The 8,738-nt window shown below is 40.7% G+C and overlaps 1 pseudogene; it reads right to left on the minus strand.

Moving 5' to 3' along the window:
• Window positions 1-3,605: 3,605 nt before the first annotated feature.
• On the minus strand, window positions 3,606-8,025 carry LOC112397676 (elongation of very long chain fatty acids protein 6 pseudogene; annotated as a pseudogene).
• Between the last annotated feature and the right edge of the window lie 713 nt (window positions 8,026-8,738).

Consider the following 8,738-nt stretch of genomic DNA (forward strand, 5'->3'; position numbering starts at 1 on the left):
AGAGAGATATTGGCTGCCTTAAGAAACGCCCACTGGAGTTTTCATAAATAAAACATAGCAGAGAAACACCCAGGGGGGCAGTTTTTCCCTCTAGTATGAAAGGAATTAGTGTAGTCGATAGAAAAGGAAGCTGTGTATGAAACCCCAGACTGTAACACAAGGTTTTTGCCCTGAGGGGCTGAAAATACCAAAGATTGCAGAATCCTGTGAGATCTCAGGTGAGGTCCCAGCGGTGTGTCAGGAGGGGGCTGCCCACATGTTTTAACCCTTAGGCTGCAAAGTTGTTTTCCGAGAGCGTATGTATGTTATCTTTTCTGAATAAATATGTATTCTATAATGCATATATAAATAAGGTGGACTACCAATGGTTACGTCTTTCAACTAGTCTATAGATGAAAAGGAATGAAAAGTAGAAGAAAATGTAAAAGGTTACAGGGTAAAATGGGATAGTGAATTTGATCTGATCTGATCCAGAGCTTCTTGTCTTGCCTAGTGTCCTTTATGGTGACACAAGTTTGCAGGCATCACGGGCTGGAGAGCGGGTGCGAAATTCTGTACATGTGTGAGTGTCCAGTTTTGGGGGGAGGGGGTTGGGTCCCTCTGTGCAGCCCACCCCTCCCCCAACAATGGAAGTCCCTATGGCCAGCTCTGCTTCTCAGCAGGGCCTCCCCATTTAGTCTCAGGACAGGTGTTTGGCAATAACTGAGACCTTGCCTCAGACCTACCAGTGCTGGAGATTCATCAGCTACAGACCAACCAGTGGGGAGACCTTCTAGTTATTCTAACTGTGCTGACCATTGATTTAGGATACTCACTATGGCTCCAATTAATTTCATTCATTTTGAAACAACAGCCAAGAGTGGTCATGTTGCTGAGATACTGTATTCTGATCCCATGCTTATTTTTTCATTCCTAGGAAGCCTGCTATAACATATTTCGTGGTCTTGAAGTGACATAAGCACAGCATTTTTGCTGGCTAGACAGTGATATAAAATGCTTGTATGTTTTAATGCATGCTGCATTCGTTTCTGAAGCTTGCATTATATGAGACTGTGTTCCTGTCAGAAGCTACCTGATGGTGCAGTTGTTTGTATTGGGTTCTGAGACTCCTGTCAAAAAGAGAAGCACCCCTAAGGTTTGCTTCTGCTTTTCTTTTTTTTGGTGAAGTTAATAAAAATAACTTTCTGTGCCGTATGGGTCTCCCTCTCCCCACCAACCCATTTTGCCCTGAGTTAAGAACATACATTAAATGGTTTACAAATAAAATAGAAAGTTCTGTCTTAATTTATTCTGAGATGATGTGGAAAGAGACAGGCATGTTCATAGTAATTTAGCTGTGGAGAACCTTCACAAATAACAGGTTCTTAGTTTTCAATATAAATGCTGTTGGGACATTGCTGTGTAGAGAAAACCACAAAGAATGCCATGAGCCATTTAACCTAAAACACATACAATAGAACGTACAAAAACACTAGGAGAAGGCCAAATTGTAGGAGCAGGGAGTAGATGGTTGCATTCCCCTTGCTAGTAGCCAGCAGGTGTGTGACGTACTGGGCCCTCCTAGCAGGGAGGTGCTGTGCTTCCTGTTGGCCCCATCACACATTTTGTCCTGAAACGCTTTGTCCAGTGACATGGCAAAGTGCTTCCTAGTTCAGTGCTGAGCATCGGAATTTCATTCATTTATACTCTACTTCTTTTCAAAAAATTTGAATGGCTACAGTGAAATTGGATTTAAGGAGATTATGTTCACATCTCGTTCCTTCTACTTCTGTGACATTTGATCTAATGAACAAATTTTCCTCAGCGGTAAAGTGAGGATCCAACTTAGACTATCTGCCCCATGAGGACTGCCCTGATGCGCCCTCAGGTCTGGAGAACATGTGAAGTGTTACACCCATGAAACACCATGGGCACACTAGACACCTTTGGGGTTTTGATCAGTAGTATCCGGGGACCACATCATTCCTGGGCTATGCTCGAGAACTGAGGAGTTTTAGGGACTCACCTGTGTTTCGTGAACACATTGGAGTCAAATGTGGGATGGGCTTTGTGAGATTTTTGAGTAGCCCTTAGTGTCCTGGACGCCGCCTTTGAATTGCCCAGACAAGAGAGAAAAGAAGCCAGAAACATAGTTTAGTTTTCATCAAAAGTTATGATTTTATTTTTAATATACCAGAAAAAAATATTTCTTTTAATGTCGTGAAATAAGCACTTGAAAATAACAATTCCAGCATTGCTGTGATTTGCTCTGTGAGGCTTATATGGGCGGGCTTTTATCTGAACAGAGGCGCTGGGGCCTCCAAGAGGCTGAATCTTCCGGTGGTTTTCAAGGTTGCAGCAAGCAACCTCCTGCCTGAACACGCCAAGAGAGCAGACCTGCCTGAATCGGACAGGCTTGGGCAGCATTATGGGGCTACTTCTGGAGAATTCTAGATTCTGCCCACTGGGGAGAAAAGTCCCCAGTGCCGCCAAGCATTGGGAAAATAACAGCGTTTCAATACCAACATGAGTCAGGACCTTGCAATCCTGGCTTAAATGTGTTGCAAATATGGCTTGACCCTGATTTATGGGACCAGTTTCTTTAATTTAACCAGTTGCTTTAGGAGATGTTTACTACAATGTAGTTTGGGGTTTGGATTTCTGGTGAAGTGTGTCTGATGTCAAGACTTTTGCCTGCTCAACATAAAATCAAAATGCCATTCTTAAGATGTCCCTAATCCCCCTCAACCCTGCCATGGGTGTGTTCCCACTGTCTATCTCTTTAGTGCTAGAATAACTTTTGTTTCACTTTTCATTTATTTATGGCTGTGTTGGGTCTTTGTTGCTGTAGGCGGGCTTTCTCTAGTTGTGGTGCGTGGGCTTCTCATTGCAGTGGCTTCTCTTGTTGTGGAGCACAGGCTCTAGGCGCACAGCCTCAGTAGTTGTGGCGCACTGACTTAGTTGCTCCGCGGCATGTGGGATCTTCCCGGACCAGGGCTCGAACCGTGTCCCCTGCATTGGCAGGTGGAGTCTTAACCACTGTGCTACCAGGGAAGTCCCCACTTTTTTTAAAGTGTAATTCGGGAGGAAGGGAAATCTGGGGCTTATTTTTCCCCCTTCTGCTAGCCCTGAATTTTCAGAGTGTCTGAGGATGAAGCAGGTAACTTGGTGATTCAACAGGTTTGTGGATATTCTCTGATGCTCTGTACAGGTGTACCTAACTGGTCTCTTTAGCTGTGGGTTCTGCCATATGACTCGAGGATGTTTATAACTGGCGTGTTACAACTGGCATTCAAGAAAATACTATAACTGCACTGATGCTTGTTTTGCTTAAATATTGCGTACCAGCGTACAGAGGCCTTTGGTTCATTGGAAGACTGGGACCTAACACTTCACACTGATTGTCAGCACAAAATAGAGTATCATTGCTTTATCAGCTCTCACTTTAATGAGTATGTACCACAGGCCAAACCCTGTGGTGCATTCTTAGCAAAATCTCTTTTGGTTGGTGAGGGGTCTGAGACACAAAGAACTGGGTCTTGTATACAAATAGAAAAGGGACAGAAGAACAAGTTAAGCTACAGGAGACAGTGACTCACAGCACGAAAATAGGCTCTACTACCATCCCAAATCGATAGCAAAATATTTATTATCGAAAACAAAAAGATTGGACCACTAAACTTTCATCATAAAACTCTCACACAATTGTACTTTTCAGGATGGAAACATTTTTGGGGAAATAAGTGTCTGTGAGACAGACATGGACCATGCACACACAACTCAAAGCACTCCTGAACTCTGGGAGGTGGTCTATTTGACCTTCTCCACTCTCCTAATAGCCCTCTTGAGTCAGCACGTGGCCAGTCCAACAACTGTGTTAAAGATTCATTCACTGACCAAACTGGAAAAAAAACCCAAAACCCTCAGAATGTGCTGGAGCTGACTTAGTTGTATCTGAGGAGAGGCTATTCTCTCATAATAAAGATAGCAACCTGAGCTTGTCTCTCCCAGGTAACCCAGCAGTCTGGGAACCAGGCCAGACTTCTGGAACTTTCTACTCCAGTGTAGTTGACTCCAGGTGCTTTGTTATTCTTATGTAAATTTTTATCTTATGATAAAGATACCATGTCTGATTAAAAAAAAAATTCTGTGGGTCTCCTAGAAGTGTTCTTCCATTCAGTTCTACAGAAACCCCACTCAGTAAAGTTTTAGACTCAGAGCTACATTAGTAGAGAGAAGTGAGAGGGATGTATTCAATTTTTTCTTTCCCCTTCAGCAACATATACAGCTGTATTGTCCCTGCCCCCTCATTTTTTTAGTGGAGTATGGTTAGAAGGATGGGAGTAAGTTACCTGGAATAATCACCTCACCTCAGTACATGGTTTTAACTTGGTACATTGGCCTGATATGGAATATGAATATAGTAGTGGTGCTTTTTTCATGAGCAAAACTAGAAGGTGCAGATAAAACCTCTTGCTCTATGAATAGAGCATTTCTCACTAGAAAGTTTTTCACTGCAAACGCGGACTTGGGTTGATGCTCAGACCTTGTTTATCAAATTGCATGTATTTATGTATGAAGATTTGGTTAAAAAAATTTTTTTTTAATCCAGGAATGTTTTCACCAAACTTCAATTGGAATGCAGTGGAAAATCTTCAATAAAAAGATAATCTATTGCAGCATAGTGGGGCAGCTATAAAAACCTGCCTGCCCAAGTTTTTCTGGAATGTTTAGTGACAGCAGGATTCTCTGTGTGGCAGTCAGTTCTCTGATAGGCTTCAGATTTGCCATGGGCTAGTGGTCCAGCCTCGTATCTTGATATAATTAAGCAGTTAAGCTGAGATGTTAAAAACATTATACTGAACCTGTAATACCAGAATTTAGATTTTTTTTTTTTTTACAGGTGTGTTTCCTTTTTCCCTCCCATGATAATCATCGGAAATGCCTTTAGATATATTTACCTAATTTAAAAACTATTTATTAGACATTCAATCTGTAAACAAAAATTCTAAATTATCTCACAAGGGAACACAAGTATGAACCTGTATCAAGATGAAAGTGCTTTGGAAGCATCATTTAGGGTCTATTTAAGGTCTATGCTCATTTCCTTATTCTAACCTGCATTAAAGGATCACTGATAAATCAATGGATTAAATAATTAAATCAACCAGAATTGAGTTTAACTGAAGGGCCAGTTAGAGCTTAAGTCAACTGTTATTTGGCCTTTTCCTCATTTTAATTATTCTGCTTTTTTTCTAAGAAAAAAAGCTTATTGCACAGTATCATATATTTTCAAAGCTCAAAATAACATTATTTGCATCTTAGGTCCTGCTATAACTAATAGATCCTTATCTTTTCAGCTCGTGTCAGTTTTTGCCCTAAAAATAATACATTCCTCCATCAATTCATCTATGAACCAACGTCAAGACATCATAGACTGTTCACAATAATTTAACACAGGTGTAACAGCTTCCCTTCCCTGCATACCCCCCGCCCTCCACCCCATCAGTCATGACTTGGTTTGCACGGATTCTTTGTTCATGGTTCAGACCATTCACACAGAATGGAATAAAATTTTATTATTTTCAATTCCACACATAAACGAGATGCTGAGAAAGCCCTTGTCATCTCTGACAGAGAAGCAGAGCAGCTCTGTTTCATGAATGACAGCACAATTAAAGCTAAAATAATATAAAAATAATTTGAAAAATCCCTTTTCTGTACACTCTCAAATAAAGCAAGAAAGATAAACAACAGCTTCTTTTTCTGCTAGCCAGAAAATGTGTTTCTATTCATTTGGGCTTTGAAGTTCGGTGGACCCCTCATCTGTGTGCCTATACGTGTGGTTATGTGTGTCTAATCTATGCAGTGTAGTGGCCCCTAATTTTTTCATCTAGTTTGTCTAATCTTAAGCTACTTAACCAATGCGAATACTATTATATCACATTGAACAACTTGACATAATTGCTTCTTTGAAATACTAGGAATGTTTACACATTTGGCTTGAGAAGGACTGAAATATTACAGATATTATATTATCTAGCTTTTGTTTTTTTTTTAAGAATATGGCTCTTAATAAATCGATTTTCTGAGTTCCAGAGCAAAAGTCCCTTTTAAAAAAATTTCTGAGGCTGACTTGAAGCAGGAAGAATGTCTTCTGATTTGGCCAAAAATATGGTGAGTATTTTAGATCATTTAAAATTTGAAGAATAAGTCTATAAAGGGGCCCTTTGTTGTCAACTGTTCCAGCCAAACTTGCCATGAAGTGTGTTTGTCAAAGTATCTCCACTCGACCAGCAGAGGGCACTTTAAACACCTCTGCATTGCCTTAGGGAGCAAATGCAGATGATGCAGAAACACAGTGTTTACCCAAGATCAAGAAGAGCCCTGCAGGTTGTTTGAAATTCACAAAAATATAGAAAATATGGACTGTACCACAGGGTTTCATTTGACAGTTATGAATATGTGTGAAGTCACCGAGGGAGGGGTATACTTATTGTCTATTATATTGATCTTCGGCTCCTTTCCCACTGTCTTTTTCTCTTTCCCAGCTCAAGAACGGTACAGCGCTGCACCGTTTTACAGGTAGTAGAGTCGATTTTTCAAATCATTTGAGTTGTATCTTTTTTATTCTGTATTTACTCCTCTGTTTGAAAGCCTGAGGCAACAGAACAAAGGATAATGCTTCCTACCTCATTTAGGCGTAGGAATTAAACTATCAGAAATGCTCTGAGATGGGGCTGCCCTTTTAGGAACTGGGCTGCATTATTTCCTTCCTCCCAGGAAGAACCCTGGAAAAATATTGTGCCCCGTTTGGTTTTGGCAAACTCACTAGACTGAGGCTGTGCGATGAAGGGAAACAAGCCTCTTAGTTGAAATGTAGTTGTTTATATCCATTTTCTCAGGGGGTGATTGATTAAGACATCTTTTCTCATGGGGGCTACAACTGCCAACCTTTCTTAAAAAGGCTTTCATTTTTTCAAAAGCATTACTGTTCTAGATATACACCCTGTGTCTCTTCCATTTTTATCTTTTCTGTTGGCTCCAGTTTAGTGTCAAAAAAGATTAGAAAGGATTGTGTGTATGGGTTCGCACAGTTTTTTAAGTAAACTTCTTTGATCCTTAGAGAAATATAACAACAACACTTAGTAAATACATTTTTTTTTCATAGACTGTTAATAGCTTTTGTTTGCCTTCTCTTTCTCTGCCCCACTTTTGTTCTCATTTGTCCTAGAGTTGACAGATAAAGAGGGAATGGGGTCTTCCAGCAGCAGTCCTTTGAGATGGAGGTGTACTCAGTGAGTCCTCACCCAAAAAGGATCATAAACTTACTGGGTTAACTCAACCTAATTATCCCTAAGCTGCTTTGGGTTGTGTGTTTTCTCATGTCTTGTTTTGTTTTAGCTGCACCATAGTAATTCCTTGTGCCATTTTCTTTTGTCTATTATTTTTCTTGATGACCCTGAGCTATGGCTTCCTCCTCAGTTCCGACACTAGTCAGCCTTCGTTGTTTTCCTCATCTTGCCAATGTAGGCCTCAAAGAAGAAGTGGCAGAAGAGCACAAGATAGCTGAGGTACATGAGTGAGGACCAGAAGATGTTCTGAAAGTGAGAGTGACACTGGTCATGCTGCATCCAGTGGAAGACCAGGTAGTTAACGACACAGCCCATCAGCATCTGAGTGATCTGGGACAAGGTGATGAACATGGCAAACTTCCGGGAGACTCGGAAACCCGCTGCTCGCAAGGCATAGTAAGAGTACATCACGGAGTGCACGCCATAGTTCATAGTCATGAACCAACCACCCCCGGCAACCATGTCCTTGTAGGAGTACCAGGAGTACAGGAGCACAGTGATGTGGTGGTACCAGTGCAGGAAGATCAGCTTCTGCTTCCTCAGAATGATGAATATTGTATCTCCTGAAAGACAAAGAAAAAAAATGGACATGAGCCCCTTGACCATAACAAAACCATAATCTATTATTATCTCTGTAAGAAGGTAGATATCTTGAATTGGCACTTGAGAATGAGATGGACTGGGTTAGAATCCTGGACTGATATTTACTAGCTCAGGGACCCTGGGCAAGTTATTTATCCTATTTTCCCATTTCATCATCTGTAAAATGGGGATAATAATAGTTTGAAATTATCTGAGGATTAAATAGGATACTCAACATGCCCTCTTGGCACATGGTAAGCGCTCAATAAATGTTACTTTCAGAAAGGTGTTTTGCACGAAATCATATTAATTTTTAATTTGGAAGGGACAATAGTAACCGTGTTGTCCATTTCCAACTCAGCCATGCATTTTAGGAAATATCACCTGGAAGAGTCAAATGATATTTATTAATCAAGAGAAACAAATTAGAATTCAAGTGCCCAGCAAAATGTTCTTAGGCCTCTCTGGCGTAGTAAAAAGACACTTTTCTTTCGTCCATGATAAAGGTACTCTTTAAAAACAAACATATCTTTGTAAGCTCCCAATAAAGTGTGAAGCCTTGACATGTGGAAGTTAGGAAAGTAAAATTTAAACAAAAGGCTATTCTGGGATGAGAGACAAGATGGCAGAGAGGAAGGACTTGAGCTCACCTCCTCTCACAAAAACACCAAAATCCCAACTAACTGCTGAACAACCATCGACAAAAAAGACTTGAACCTACCAAAAAAGATATTCTTCACCCAAAGACAAAGAAGAAGCCACAATGAGACGGTAGGAGGTGCACTTTTGCAATATAATTTAATCCCACACCCGCTGGGTGGG

Source organism: Neophocaena asiaeorientalis, unplaced genomic scaffold, assembly GCF_003031525.2.
Source record: "Neophocaena asiaeorientalis asiaeorientalis breed wild unplaced genomic scaffold, Neophocaena_asiaeorientalis_V1.1 scaffold534, whole genome shotgun sequence".
Classification (NCBI taxonomy): domain Eukaryota; kingdom Metazoa; phylum Chordata; class Mammalia; order Artiodactyla; family Phocoenidae; genus Neophocaena; species Neophocaena asiaeorientalis.